Source organism: Hippocampus comes, unplaced genomic scaffold (assembly GCF_001891065.2).
Source record: "Hippocampus comes isolate QL1 unplaced genomic scaffold, H_comes_QL1_v1.1 scaffold205, whole genome shotgun sequence".
Taxonomy (NCBI): Eukaryota; Metazoa; Chordata; class Actinopteri; order Syngnathiformes; family Syngnathidae; genus Hippocampus; species Hippocampus comes.
Genome location: NW_017804874.1, coordinates 695,865 through 711,851, shown reverse-complemented (window position 1 = coordinate 711,851; position 15,987 = coordinate 695,865).

The window sequence follows — 15,987 nt, the reverse complement described above, 5'->3', positions numbered from 1 at the left end:
CGCCCGCCACCCTTGTGAGGATAAGCAGATCAGAAAATGGATGTATGGATGGACAATAAAACAAAAACTAAACTCAATAAAATAATGTGATGTGATGCATTGCACCGGATGATGCATGAAACATGAGCTTTGATGGTTGATTTCACATGCATTTATGAGAGTACTATTGTACGGCAATACAGAAGCTGGAAAGTATTTATTTATTTTTTTGACACAAAACTTAGTGCCTTTTTATACTATACTTTTTATCTTGCACTTGACAATGAATCAATATATTGTGTTTAAAAAAGCTAAAACTAATACAGTAGACCCCTGCTTTTCCCGGGGGTGGGGTCGGCACCGGTCTATTAATGGCCATTGAAATACATTGGAACAAAATGTATCTTTGTTTTAAGCCCCCAAAATGTTTCAAGCAAATGCTGTCAAGCCTACAACAGCATCTTCCATGAAAAACGGGGGTTGCACCTCACCCCTCCCTCCCAAAATAAACACCAAAAAAAACCTAAATAAAAAAAATCCCAAAAGGCAAAACAACTCTTCAAAATATTTTTTAAATATTGACAAAATACCAACAAAAACGAACAACCTTGTTCTAAAGACTAATGAAAACGGAATTTACCAAAAAAAAAAAAAAAAAATCTAAACAAAATAGTAACTAACTCTAACGAAAAATGTCAATCATAAGCCTGGATGGCACTACAGTAATCCCTCGTTTATCACGGTTAATGGGGACCAAAACCACCGCGATGAACGAAAATCCGTGAAGTAGCGACCAATAAACATATAAAAAAAAATAAAAATTATTTTTTTTTTTAAGTCCGCAAAAAGTCCGCTAACGGTCCGCGAGAAGCTGCAAAACCACAGCGAGTCACATAGAGCAGGGGTCCTCAACCTTTTTTGCCCCACGGACCGGTTTATGTCAGACAATATTTTCAGGGACCGGCATTTAAGGTGTGGCGGAAATAATACAACAAAATAATATGGTATGAGCTGCATGAAAACTGTGGTGTTTTCGAAATATAATAATAAACACAAGGAGCGTCTAATCTGGCCGCAACACTCCAATCGCTATGGCAATGTTTAGTGCCTTCAAAATACGATACAACGCAAATTCAAAGTGCATGAAAATGACGACTCACCACAGCACCGAGCTTGATTTTCTGCAACCAGACGGTCCCATCTCGGGGTAATAGGAGAGACAATGACACCGCAAGTGTGTGGTTTATGTCCAGTCTACTTCGTAATTTTGTTTTCGTCGCCGTTGCTGCATAATCCCCCCCGCCTCACACAGGTAGGATGTCGGAAATAGCAAAAGTGCTATTGTGGCGATCTCAGAGTATTCAGACATAACTTTAATCCAGTTGTCTCGAACGTACTTTTAAGGCCGCCGTCATTTGCGATCTCCAGCAGTTTTTTTACTCATTTTGCGAGCTCCGGTGTTTGTTTTTAGCCTAATTGGTCGCGTTACGGAGAAGCGTGGCTTGACGTGTGTCAAGCTGGACACAGACGGATGTAACGGAGAATCCGGTAAGTTTTCAAAATAAAACATCTTTCGTATTCCGAAATAAATAAAACGGAATTAAGGCAAGTTCTTTCTGTGCGGCCCGGTACCAAATGCCCGGCGGACCGGTACCGGTCCGCGGACCGGCGGTTGGGGACCCCTGCCTTGAGGGATATGTTTTTGTTAAGGTTACATTTGGTTTTGTGGCCTTTTTGACTGCACCTGTTCCCGTCATCCGTGTCTCTTGTGTTGAACCAAACAGCTCCCTCAACCCTTTGTGCCTTGTCCAGGTTTTTCTCGTTGTCTCGTCACTTAGCTTGTATTTAGTTCTCAGGGTTCTGTCAGTCTTTGTTGGATCGTTGTGAGTGTATGTGTGCTCCTGTCACGTTTTGTTTTCTGTCATCGGTTGTTGTTACTTTGGTTCATGTGGTTTTCTGGACTTTGAGTATTTGAGTGAGTTTTTCCAGTGTACTCCTGTTTGTATTTTTTTGTTAAATACATCTCGGTCAGCCAACCCTGCCCCTCCCTGCCTTATGGGGTCCTCCAACCAACTACCACCATTCAAAACATGACAATAACAACAGCAAACATTTGTTTATCTTCAATGAATTGATTTCTAAATTGATTGAGAGGGTTCGATGCATGCTGTTGTCATATTTATGAATTGAATACGAATGATTACCACCGCACACATCCTTGGGGCTCAGAATCTGTCAGCCTGGACCTCGGTCAAATGCACCAAACTTGCGGTACACCACCTGTGGCACGATATAGACCTGGTTTCTAAACTTTAGTCTACTTTCAACATTCAAATTGTCAGATGCGCCAGGGATAGAAAACGCCCTCCGCCTGAACACCTTGCATGGTGCATGCGAAAGGACAAAAATCAAGATGCGCCAGTTTTTGAGCGTACGTACATTGGATACAAAAATAGAGCCCTCAATTTTAATCTTGTCGTGTGGGCTATATACTATCCTGCGCGTGTTTGAGACCCCTTTAATAGAACAGTGGGGAAAGGACGCATCCTTGGGGGCCCCCAAGGATGATGGTGTGTGTTGATGATGTTGACCCCCCCGCCTCACCTGCTATGTCCAGCCCTATAGATCAGGGGTGTCCATAACCGATCCTCAAGGGCCCCCCTCCTGCTTGTTTAAGATTTTTCCTTAGTACAACACATTCAAATGATCAGTTGTCAACACTCCAGTTGAAACAGTTAGAACACGTGTCTTTTTTCATTGCTTCCACCTCTGACACGATAACCTTAAAACCTAAATTTCATGTGAAATTTGCGAACTTCACATCTCCTCAGCAAACCGATCTCACAGGGCTGTATTTTTGCAGACTGCATATCACGAGCCCAGCATTCAGAATTAATTCTGATTCACTGAACTACACATGGTAGTGAAAATAAGGTTCTTCACTGTGCACGTCATGAATCCCGCAGTGATTTTGTGTATAAATTGAGTTTGTGTGCAGAGTGAGTCCATTGCTGGAAAAGTTTGCCTTTTTCTTCCTACACAGAAACACATAGATTGGATGGGAGGAAGTCATGAAAAAATAATGAAGAAATATTGAAAATGCATGCATGTATACATGTAAGTACATACTTGGATTTATACAGTACCTTATCAACACTGTCCCCATGATATCTCCTGGGTTACCCACAAAATACATTACTTTCAGTCTATAGTGTGGGATTTGAATCACATTCACACTTTAAAAAATCTCTCCAAGAGCGAAATATCAATCAGTATTTTATGACAATATATTTTGGTTGCCTTTCATTACCTGAATGTACAAGGGTCATTCAATAAATAGGTGGATTTTTCGGAATAAGGACTTCTAATACAGATAGAAGCTGACTTTTCTTTTCTATGTGAAAGGCTTCCATATTCCCTCATCGTAAAAATGTTTGGACTGATGTCTCAGCCAGTCGCTCCCAACACCGGCTGAGACTGGTAGGTGCAGTACTCTAATTTACCTTTAAGTGTCGCTGCTACACTAGTTACTAAGAACGCATGCAAGTCTTCCCTGAGACCGAACCAAAAAATCTCTGCAGAGCTTTACAGATAAAATGACTTATTTTATAAAGTACAGTAATTAATGAAGGTTATTTGTAAATATTAGACTCACATTACAAGGGGAAATAAAACAAGTGAACTCAGGGATCAGTGGTGTATGTAAAGGCCACAGATCCTTAATCCCTAAATGACATTTACGTTATTATAATCTGATGAAGCCCTCAAGTGACCAAAGCTTCATGTAATTTTGTTGTGATCAACAATGAGTGTTAAGAGAAATGAAAGAACGGCCTCCAGCAGATCAGATGTTTCCCATCTGTTGAGGGCAAAATATAAAATTTACAAATGAAAAGAAGCGTCACACCAAATTAATTAAAGATAACATGTCTCAAATTCCGGATGAAAAGCAGAAGGTGCTCCACAGTGAAGGTGAATAATTTCAAGGAGGAGTTTGGCATCCGGCTGTGGATTAAATAAAAGTGGACAGGGATTAGGTGATGGAGCATTACAAATCTACTGCATTAGCAATGTTGAGGTGCCCTTTGAGCAAGGCACTTAAAACACAAACGTTCTAATTGTGTGGCTGTGCATTTGTTTAATGGTTAGCACATCTGCCTCACAGTCTTTAGTTCATAATCTTCGGCCAGGCATCCTGCATGGGTTTTTGCCGATGTCCTCTTTCATCCAAAAATATGCATATTACATAATCCAATCAAAGTCAGCGAAGTATGCTCCATTTTGCCCCTGACTCTCATAAGGACAAGTGGTATCATAATAGAAAGATAAAATCCTCTGTAATCCAGTGAGAAATGATCATTGTGGCAAACGTTTACAGACATACCTGTGGGTAGAGAACAACAAATTTTCAATGAAAATCTCTTGGAAATTCTTTCTATCTGGGCATTATTGTTTAGCTAAGACAGAATTTTGGAGACAGCTCATGTAATTGGATGTCATTATTTGTGTGATGAATGTGTTCCTCATTTTGTGGCCAGTGAGTGTACAGTACTAATCTTCAAATATCCCCTTCATTACTCTTAAAGTATTTCAAGTTTAAGGCAGCGGTTTCACGATTTAATTCCACAATCTGAATCTGAACAGGGCGGCCCGGTGGTCGACTGGTTAGCACGTCGGCCTCACAGTGCAGAGGTGCAGGGTTCAATCCCAGCTCCAGCCTTCCTGTGTTGAGTTTGCATGTTCTCCCCATGCCTGCGTGGGTTTTCTCCGGGTACTCCGGCTTCCTCCCACATTCCATTAACCTGCCATATAGGTTAATTGAAAACTCTAAATTGTCCCTAGGTGTGAGTGTGTGTGTGCATTGTTGTCCATCTATGTATGCCCTGTAATTGGCTGGCAACCAGTTCAGGGTGTCCCCCGCCTACTACCCAAAGACAGCTGGGATTGGCTCCATTATGCCCGCGACCCTTGTGAGGATCAGCGGATTAGAAAATGGATGGATGGCTGGATGGATAAATAAAGTAAACCCATTGATGATCAACTGTTTAAATAATTTTCTTCACTAGTTTTTTTTCTCTGACAGTGAGACAAACTCATTATTCAGTTTTTCGAACCTTGAACAAAGTTGTAGCTGCAAATAATGTGCTACAAGAGTAATCCTTGGAGTGTCAGTGTGTCAACTCTCCCTGAGATTGTTTCTTTTCTCTGATAAAGTTTAGTTGAGTCTTGGATGTCAAGGAGGGAAAGTTTGCTTTTCATTAAAAACCTTGCAAGACAGGCTGTCAGGAACATGTGCTCATACAAACATGAAGCTGTAGCTACACTGAAGGTTTAGTCAGGCTTCCTGACAGCAACCATGATGACATCTGTGCTTCTCCTCCTAAAAAAAAACTCTTGCATTATTTTCATCCATCCATCCATCTATGCATTCATCCATCAACTTCTAATTATGTGCATTTGTGCTGTGTGGACAGCAACCTAGTCGGAGAGTCCATGACTTCCCTCTCTCCAGCCACTTCACCCAGCTCTTTCTGGGAATGCTGAGATATTACGAGATCGCTGCGAGACAGAGTGTTTCCGGGGTGTGTGTCTTCCCAGGGGTCTCTTTCCAGTGGATCGTGCCTGCAACACCTCACCAAGGAGAGACGCGGAGCATCTACTCTGAGCCTCTCTCGGTTGACTGAGCGTTTCACCCTATTTCTGAGGGAGAGTCCAGACAGTCTGCAAATTAAACTCACTTCAGCCGCTTGGATCCTTGATCTTGTTCTGATGGGGGCATATTCGCTCGTTAGTTAATTCCTTATTCACCTTTCTTATGAACCTTCAAGATGCGGCAATTTTCCGGCGGACACCCACCCACCTTACCGGTGAAAACTTGTGCAGCCAACCAAAAGGTGTGACCCAGTGAATTCTGAGGATACATGCTTTGTTGGGTTTTTCTGAAATATACAAACTCCATAGCAGGGGTGCCCAACCTTTTTTGACCAAAGATCTACTTTTCGATCAACCAACCTCCCACGATTGACCTGTTACCGCACACATGCGCATATCCACGCACTTACACACGCATGCCCGAATGAGCAATAGCCATAAAGGCCCCTGAGATCAACAAAATAGAAAAAAAAAGTAGACACAAAAGTTTATGCGTTTGTAAAAAGCAAATCACTGCCCACCTTAGTCAAGGCCTAATCCAGAGGCATGGGACATACTTTTGCTGCGTGTTAACGATCGTAGCTCATGGGTACCATTTTTCAAATGCTTCTCCCAGCACTCCAGATTCCCATTCTTTGCCAGTGCCCTCGATGAATTGTACATGAAACAAACTCTGAATGAGAATAATAATTACAATAAAAGATATAGCGCAACAGCTCTGATTGCGAGCTGCAATTGCAGATTGCTGTGCGCTAACAACTTCCGGTGATGCAGGTCACGCCCCACCGTAGGTTAAAGATATACCTGCTTTTTTATTTTATTTTTAAAATACTTTTTGTGAAATGAGATTGATAGAATGCTAAGGGTGCAGTGTGCTCTCACACGCAAATGTTTTAGGTTGTAGGTTTTTTTCCCCTATACTCCCCTCGCTTTCGACTTGGGACCAGTCCGCGAGCTACCGGTCGATCGTGATCGACGTATTGAGCACAATTGCTCCATAGAGAGCCATTCAGAGTACAGTATATGGCCCACTTTAAATGTAAAATTGACAAGTGTATGGTTCCAGAAATTAAGTACTGATTGTCCCCAGTTACTTATGCCAACTGCCAGCTTTTCAAATAAGTGTATATAAATAAAATAGCTGCAAAAAGTTGACATCCTATGTGATATAACCTCTTGCATGGAGCTCACAACACGTTTTGTGCAACTTTAAAATTGTACTACAGCGGTATTCCACTTCAGAGTTGTCAACATTGTTTTATTTTAATTCTGGGAATTACTCAGAGTCGCTGATGGTGTAGTGGTACATTGGCCTGACTTGTATGCGGGCAGCATGGGATCAGTTCCCAGCGATGGTGTGTATCTGGGTGTAAATGGTTCTTTGTCTCTCTGTATCTGCCCTGTGACTGACTGGCAACCAGTTCAGGGTGTAGTCTGCCTTCCGCCCAAAGTCACCTGGGATAGGCTCCAGCAACCCCCCGCGACCCTGTTCAGGATAAGTGGTGTTGAAAATGGATGGATGGATGGATGGATGGATGGATGGATTTTCTCACACAAGTTTAAAGACTGACATTCTTATGGACTCGTGATGGCACAAACAGTTCCAGTTGATCTGAAAAACATATGCACACAGAATGTATGCAGTCATTGTACCTGTTTACAGGCCCATTCAAAGCAGGTTGAAACACATTTTTTTACTCAGAGCACCTTGTGTGTTATGCAACAAGGAAGACTGTCTCTGAATAGGTGAATTGAATTTTACATCCACAAAGCCGCCTCCCCAAGAGTCTTTTGGGGGAAAAAAGCCCGGCTTTGTGAGTGTGGAGCTTTTCTAAAACCCAGACTTTTCATTGTTACTCTCCTCTCACCTTTTCTTCCACACTCCTGAGTCTCCTTTTGTGGGGAAATGAATGTCCAAGAAACACTGATCGATATGTTCACTTAAAGCTTGTGTCTTTGGGAGGAATGTGGCCACAGGGAGAAAAAGTCTGCTATCTTTCCGTAACATTAAACCCTCCCTAACTTTTGGAACCTTTTCTCACTTTTTGTATCTACATTTACATACAGATATGAATCGCGTTTGTCCTCTTTGTTTACAGGATTATTCAATTTGCCTTCTCTAATAATAGAAGCGGTTTTTGTACTGATGCAACAGTCACTGCCCACTCAATACCCCACTGAACACAAACACTCACTCACTGACATACTCGAATAATGCAGTTGGAAATTGTTCCATTCAAAGTTAGTCTTGCCTGTCTTTGCTGCTCAGTCATGATTCTGTGCATGCGTGTTTCTGGTAAGGTTAGACACATCTTGACAGACAGAGTAAAATATCCAGAGTTATGTCGCCATCTGTGCTGGCTGTAACATACCCACACGGCATTTACATTTCCTCAAGTTTTCCTTCCAAACAACGGAGAGAGTGACACTGTTTCCATCTGTCAGTTCATTGTCAACAGCAAGGGTAGTAAATATAAACCTTCAAGGGACACAAAGAATTGTTTTGATATCTTTATTGAGGTTTGTCAGGCCGCACGTGATAATAAATAATAAAAATAAAACCTCCTCTTAAATTTAAAATTCAACAACAAAAACCTCAGACTATGAAACAAAGTATAATGTCGTTTTCTATTTTAACATGCACAATGAAGGCTTGTTTTGACTCATAACATCTCCCAAAACCATTACCTCAGAATAATCAGTGTGTTAGTGCTGGGATTCTCAAAGTGTGGTACGTTCCGTGTCCAGTGTCCAGAGGACTTGTGAGAGACTCAGCTACAATGTGCAATCAATGACTTCACCAAACCCGGGGTTTTATGTCGGGGGTTCATTATTATGACCCTCAAAACGACTGCATGGGTGCATATGTGCGTCGCTTGAATGTGACTGTGATTGTTTACAGATTCTTTGAGAAACACTATCTTACAGTATTAATTATGTCTTGCTTCAGACAGGTCCTCTCACATTTTACAATGTTGTTCAATGTACTAAAAATGAAGCTGTGGCATGTTTGTTACACATAGAATGAGATATAATGTTGTGCTGGCTTGCTCGAAACTTTTGCTAAGTGAGCAGGACAAGCACTACACTCTGGTTCAGTCTCTTTCTTTTCATACAAATTACCCCCAAAAAATGCAGATTTAGTTTTTGCCACTAATTCCATGGAATTATATTCTGCACGCTAGTTACATTTCCACCGTGTATTCACCATGTGAAGCACTTGTTGCTGCCACCCTCGGACTAGGCAATGGCTTTCTTCAACTATATCTGCCACGGGAAGAATGAAGTGATGTGTTTGTATGTGTGTATGGTAAGCGCATTTTCAAGCGAAGTCACATGATTCGCGTTTGTCCATCTGTGACAAGGCCTCCAGCAGCCACAGCAACGAGCGCTGCTTCGACAGATGACCGGCGGGAGCCAGAGGGAACAAGGGTTTCCTAAATGACCCCACCGAGCCCAATCCGGACCATCTCAACAAGGATGAATTAGCAGCACCGACATCGTGGCTGGGAGAGAAGCTGCTCCGCCGTCCGTCCCTCTCCGTCGATGGAACAGGTGCAGATCCTGCCGGCAGCGGCTGTTTTGTCCCGGACAGCCAGTTGGGCGGGTGGCTGGGGATTTGATCCCTCCTCTCTGCCGACCACTTTGGCCCATACACCCCCTCTCCCCCCACATCGCCTCTGCCATTTTGGAGTGGACGGTCAGGTGACGGGGTGTTTGAGCCCTCTGTTAGTCACCTGCGGCCAACCTGGCTCTCCGCCGACTGCTTTCCGTCGAGCCCGCTGTTTTTGTCACGGATGGGCAAAACCACACTTCCGTCAGTGCATTTACATGCAAACTACAGACAGGAAACCCTGAGCCCTGGTTTTGAACCCACGACTTCTGGACTTTGAGGTGGACATGCAAAACCAGTCGTCCAACGTGCCACTCCTCTGTGCGTCTCATATATACGTGTGTGTGTGTGAGAGAGAGAGAGAGAGAGAGAGAGAGAAAGATACCAAAAGTACGCATATGAATAAAATATTTTGACTGTCAGCAACACACTTAGAGTTGCACAACAAATCTTTGATTTCACTTGTGGGTGCAAATTTTATGATGCACTTGGTCACTCTTGTGAGGGTTGACAGATTAAAATGAAGTCCGGGAGACTCAATTTGTCCCTCCAGTTCCCATAATTGAGCATCCAGCCACGGTTGCCTTGGTTACTGTATCCCATCGGATGGCCAGCTCTGTGTTGATATGCTAATGAGAACATATCAAAGCCACATGATGGTACAGCTCCTAATAAAGCATTTACATTATGTGTGTGGGTTTGTGTGTGTATATGGTTAACTGTCTGACACTATGGTTCAATGTGAGGACAGAGCTTGAAAGGTCACAATAATAAAAAAGAAATTGTGAAATGAAGCAAGTGATATTAAACATATTAGCCATAATGTACGGAGATGCTGATGTTATTCATACATTTCTGTGCTGTGCTTTGGCCCCCGCCCCCTCTCCATCTCTCCTCTCACCTCTCCCACAGACTTTCACTTTAACACTCTCCTATTACATTATTTACATCTCCTTCTCCCCCTCATTTTGGTGCAGTTTATCAGTTTAATCAGCCAGTGTTGGGTGAGGAAGTAGGAGGAAGGGAGGGGAGTCGTGATCTGCATCACTCCAAGCCTCCGAGTGATGCATCTTTTTTTCCCAACTACAAACATCAGCCTGTGAGATGAGATATGCATTCCCTGCCAATTAGTCAAAAAATCACTTGGAGAAAATGGTATTCATCTCGACATCACTGTCTTCAAACAACCACACAGCACACATATGCATAGAAAGAGACATTGCCTTTATTAAAATATGCACAGCAGTGGAAAATGTACATCGAATGTCATCAGGCGATATAAGGTGCATCAGCAGGGCTTGTGCTTTCATTTAACTGAGGAATCATTTCAAAGTGAAGAATGGAGTGGGCATGCTTTAATTCAAAACTGGGACAGATATTACATTATCATTTCATCATGGCTTTCTGGCAATATAGCTTTTTCAATCATTTGGTACTGACATTATTTATTCATAGATGCATTTTAAGAGGCACACAAGACACAGCATAGTTTATTGTTATGGAAAACGCAGTGAAAAAAATGCAAAGAAAACCAAACCGGAATTTCAGCGGAGGCACTTAGTCCTTTATTTATTCTCTGAGCTCTCTAATGGATTTGTTTAATGTTGCCTCCACATGGGCATCAGTTTTTACTTGCCCGGATGAATATCCACTTTTTTGCCTGCCTGTGTGTGTGTGTGTGTGTGTGTGTGTGTGTGTGTGTGTGTGTGTGTGTGTGTGTGTGTGTATGGCACATCCTTGCTTTAAGGCAAGTGTCTCTTGAAGCTTTGCAGCAAAAGGGGCTCTCTATAACTCTTCACGTGCATTGCATTTTAAACACACTCCTTCGCTTCCGACTCACACACTGACGCTCTGACACACCGATTGGTGATACTTTTTTTTTTAAACACAATAAGAGCTTGTCAATAATTGGGTGAATGTCCTGAAGAGAGTACAAGCTTGTTCACGTCACTCAACCTTTCTGATAGTTTGTATTTGTATTTCTTTCCTCCCCATGTCTCACGTGACACTCTCTGACCTCATGTTTATGTATGTCACTCTGCCAAGGTGTTTTTCAGAGTCTGACAAACACCTCTTCGATGCATCTCAATTGACTGTTATTGAGCTGCACTGACTACAAGATAGTAATAATATGGAAACTAAGAACAAAATGAGTTGAGTCATACACCCATTTGATTGTGTTCTATTATAATATATTTAGGTTGACACAAATTCAAAGTTTCTGGGGACGAGCCCAAGTATCGTTCCACTTTTTGTGTTCAAACGATGGCTTGGCTTGCTTGTTTTCGGAGAGAATCTAGTGCCCAGAAGAGCAACTCATTCGTGGACTCGATAAACCCATCTAAATGAATGCTACCGGCTTAGTAATGCAAAGTATTGTTGTTCTTGTGCACAACAAAATCAAATGGTGTTTAAAGCATGTGTGCACATCCTACGTCAATGAATAATTGGAGAAGTGGTCTCTCAGGAATGAATAGCCACTCTGGTTTACAGAGGGAGGCTAACACCACCTGAGAAATCAAAGTCTCATTTAGACCACAGCCACTGCTCAATACCTGCTCTGGTATCGACCGCATTCACTGGCTGTCTCTGAGTGCGTTTGTGTGTGTTTGTAGGTGGGGGACTGGAGGATTGTTGCATTGTCTTGGGATAAGAAGGAGGGAGATATGGAGGAGGTCAGAGGTGATCTGACATTCCATGTGTGAAGTAAAGATCTGTTTACCTGCCACATCATTTCATGTGGCCCGGCAAAGCAAATTATGTGCACCCACTTCCTGTTTTTTTGCTGAAATAACAAAATTGCAGATTATCTTCATTTTTGAAACCATTGAGATATTGCAAGCGTTATTTGATACCAATACACCATTTGAATTAAATATTATATTTGAACTAACAGATTTTACCGTCATTTGATTTCTAAGTATTAATTTATCCTGTAACATGAGTGATCATACATTTATTTTGGTTTAATCCTAACTACGACATGGCCCATGACAAAAGTGAGTTTGAAATCCCAGTCTAACACAACTATCAAAGCTCTTTTCGAGCTTTCTACAACATGATATTCAACAATTTTAATTTTGGAAGATTGCAGATCACAACTGGAAGGTTTGGCGTATGACAATTTGGGTTTGTTGACTTCAATAGTTATCATCGCTACTGTTCAGTACAATGAAAATACAGTAATCGTGTCTCCTTGTGCCTCTTGTTTGACCTCCAGTAATTGGCAATTGAAGATTTCAACAGTTTGTTTTGTTTTCAGCCCCGGGTGGAGTGAAGGGCGGTTCCCTCCAGCAGGCGCACCTGTTCCACGTTTGCCAATCAAGCCTGCCATGTATATAAGGACTGCCAAGCTGCCCAGTCACTGTCGGATTATTGACCTTGCTTGCTGTTTATGCGCAAGTGTTGTTTTCTAGAACTTTTGATCTTGTTCGTAGTCATGTTGCTCTCTTAGTTCCTCATTTTGGAAGTATTGATATTGCTGAGGCTTTTTAATCTTGTTCTTGTTTTTTTTTTGTCAATTGGACTCTTGTCATTTCGCTTGTATTCTCTGTGTTACTTGACCTTGCCTTTTGCAAGTGCTTTTTGTTTATGCCTTTGTAGATGTCTTCTTTTACCTGGCTTCCTGTAACCAGCGATTTCTGTTTGTACTTTGTCGGTGCGCTTTTCTGTAAATAAATCTTTTTGCTATCACAGTTTGTCCGAGCCTGCAGTTCTGGGATCCTAAAACATTATTTGGTTTGGTTTCAAACCGAACAGTTGATTGGAAAAGCAGCTGCGGCTTGTTCTGATTCTGTTGTTCAAATAAAATACCGGTGCTAAAATTTCCCTACGGATATTTCTGACATCTTGGCTGTTTCTCTGCGCCTCTCAGAGCAGTCACCATGTTAAAATAACACGTGTAACTTTTATGGCACTTTATAACTCATTTTAACTTGAAGAACTCTCAAGCATCCATCTCTTCAAAGTGGCAGGATTGCTTTTCCATCACAAAGACTATTTGGAGGCTGGCAGGCAAACACGAATCACGATAAGATTTGTTGCAAAAGAGTGAGTGCGAGTAATGAGCATGGAACACAGCCAAGGTTGGCACATTTTGCAATAATCTGCTGTAATCTGTACCCCACCTCGTTTTCATCTCGAGAAGGGAGAGGTTATTTAACAGTGGCGGTTTTACTTTCCATGTCACAGCTCTAAGGTCTGCACCACAGATAAGATGACTGATGCGTCCAATCAGCGAGTGCTTGTGTTGGTGGCTGGATCTCTGATCTCTCTTTAAGATGCTTAACACTGTCCGATTAGCGGTGCCACACGCTGGTGTTTGATGTCTGCTCATCGGGGCAAATTAGAGATCAGATAAAGTTGACATGGACACAGGCCTTTCCCCATTGGGATCGCAATCGCCCCTCACCACACCGCTCATCTCTCTGTCCCACAATGATAAAGGTTGATTAAGATTGGCCATTACAAACCTGTTATCATGAAATTGTGGGGCGAGTTTGTATAAAAATCAAGGCACTGTGTTTTGGTCCAGACTGATGCTCTTTTGTACTACAGTGCAATCTCTAAAGCCAAATGCAGATATGTTAAAATGTGAAATTCCAATAAAATTATCACAGAAAATATGAGTAAATGAAACTGAACACTAAATAAATATTTATGGTGGATGTTATGTGAATGCGCATTACAGTCAAAGCATTCACATTTGGGGCACATTGTACGACTGTTTGAACTCAGTTGAAGTTGTATGTGTTAATTCTTTTATTTTTTTTAAATATTTGAAAAGGGAATGATAATGAATAATTAATAATGGTTTCACAATGGTAGTAGTTAGATATTTGAACAAATTATGGATGCAGAATTTTAAAAATCAAATGTAGTACTTCTACATAATACAGGTATACAGCGGCTCATGGATTAAGATTTAGATTAAGATATCCTTTATTTGTCCCACACTGGGGAAATTTACAGTCTACAGCAGCAAAATTGGGGGGTAGCAAGAAGAAAAACAAAGTGCTTGCATTCAAAAAAATAAATGTTTCAGTTTCAATGTACACAGTTCAATTAAGCGCAATACAAATATAGATATAGATAAGGTGGCGGTGCTATTTACAATTGTTTTTCCACGTAATTTTTTTTTTTTTTCCGCAGCCTGACAACAGTCTCTGCCCACTCGGTGGAATTGATTCAAAAATATATATTTTTTGATACTGTATATTTTTTATCAATCTATTTGTCTAGTATTGTGGTGGTGCTAGCAATTTTGTTGGAACACAATACATATTATAAACTGCAGTACAAATGCAAAGTTTAACTTGAGGCACGATTCACTGTCGCAAAATTGTAATGAATAAATAAATAAACAAATGTGGCCTGGAAATCACCCACAATCCATATTAAATATAAAATAGTTCTCTCGATTGTTCAGTTCACTTTAATCTGCCATCTTACGTTTTTCACTGCTGCTGCTTGGGGACTGGTGGGGAAACCAAGTGCAGCGGTGGCACTTCCCTTGTGACTCTATCTGCAGTCTATCAGTGCTCTGCCTCTAAGTCCGATTAATTGGCCAGAGAGACCATCATCTTCATTAGAAAAACAGGAATGATATGAGTTAGTGCAGTGTAGCGGTCACAGGCTGATGCACACGACGGCGCACAGAAAAGACGGCTGAGCTGTATCATGCAGTGCTAATTAGAGCTGGGCGATATATAGCGCATATTTCAAGGACGATAGAAAAACGCTTATTGTGCCGTTTCTTTTCTTTTGTCCCTACCATCGTTTGCCCATTTTTCAAGCCAAGATTTCCACAATGCATACTGTATGTTGGCGATGGTGAGCCGCAAGAACAAGAGATGCAGTTTGCGTCACTAAAAAAAGGACTTTTCTCTCAGGGTAGAAATAGCATACTACGGTAATTAGCTTGTTTAGTGTGAAACAAACAAGAGAGGAAATAAACCACCAGACAATAGCACCTGAAGGTACATTGATAATGTAATCATCTAATGTCCCACCATTCAAGTCTTCTGGTTTTATTTTGCGACATCATCTTTGTGGTGTTTGTCGAACGGCAGCTCGCCTGATTTTGAGACAGAATACTGCTTGGTATTTAACACACACGCAGATTCCACCATGGAGGAGAAAGAGAGGAAAAACAGCATTAACTGGAGTGGAATAAGTGACATCTTTGTCACAACCGTCATGCCTGCAGTTACGACAGAGACAATGTGCTGTGCACCCGAAGAGGCACCTGTACTGAAAAGAGGCTGGACATCTTTAGTTTGGTTACATTTTGGGTTCAAGCAGGCCGACGCGGGACAGAAAACGGTCATCTGCAAGCTGCGCCACAAGAGGTTTCCTCTCACCTCACCCTATTCCAGCGCCTCAAACCTCTTCTACCATCAAGAGAAGACGCAACAAAAAGAGTACACAGACATCTTAAGGATGCGAGTCACCGAAGATATCCATAAACCAGCTGAGTAAAAAGGAAAAACAAAAGCTGCCTAGTCTGTGTTAGCCCGGACGCCACAAACAACGTCTAGAACCGAATGAGTGGCTATGACTATAGCTAGCTATTGATACGTAACACAACACAATAGTTCAGTTTGACTTTGCAATGGGGTCTATTCTCGTCATTAGAAAAACAGTATCAGTGAATTGGAAATGTTGTTGTCCCGTGTTATGATTGTTCAGGCTTAGGCTCCATCCACTTCCTATTAGGCTCAAGTGAGCGCTGGGCTTACCTT